The sequence below is a fragment of the Daktulosphaira vitifoliae genome, unplaced genomic scaffold (genome assembly GCF_025091365.1).
Source record: "Daktulosphaira vitifoliae isolate Bord-2020 unplaced genomic scaffold, ASM2509136v1 Scaffold_5, whole genome shotgun sequence".
Taxonomy (NCBI): Eukaryota; Metazoa; Arthropoda; class Insecta; order Hemiptera; family Phylloxeridae; genus Daktulosphaira; species Daktulosphaira vitifoliae.
The window spans coordinates 5,089,876-5,090,338 of NW_026099576.1; the positions used below are offsets into that span (position 1 = coordinate 5,089,876).

General features: G+C 31.5%; 1 protein-coding gene across 3 annotated transcripts in view; it reads left to right on the forward strand.

The window, feature by feature from the left end:
• The window catches only part of LOC126908481 (uncharacterized), a 34,463-nt gene that overhangs the window by 1,378 nt on the left and 32,622 nt on the right, over positions 1–463 (forward strand). The gene's annotated exons all lie outside the window — the stretch shown is intronic.

Genomic DNA, 463 nt, shown 5'->3' on the forward strand with positions numbered 1-463 from the left:
TTTAACCGAGGAAGACGGTGAAAAATATGAATCTCGAATTTCAGAATTGGTCGACAATAATAATAAAGTTCTTATAATTACACGTGAACAGTTAGGTATTATGAAGTCTAACATGGAAAATTTAAATAGTACATTTAAAACTATAGCTCTCGAAAGGCAACTTATCGATGATAATTTTAATAAGATTAAGTTGGAAATAGATAGGATAAATGACACATTATATAGTATTCGAATGGAGGAGTTGATTGAAGAACAACTCACACTTTTTAATTTATTATTAGATAGAGCACTATTTGAAGTTGATTTATTAGGGGAAATAATTACCACAGCCCGAACGGGAATTATTCATTCGAGTATTCTTACGCCTTATAACTTAATCGAACAGTTAACAAAAATTCAGGCAGATTTACCTGAACATGGTAGGCTACCGGTAAACATTACATTTGAGGGGGCTGTAGATTTA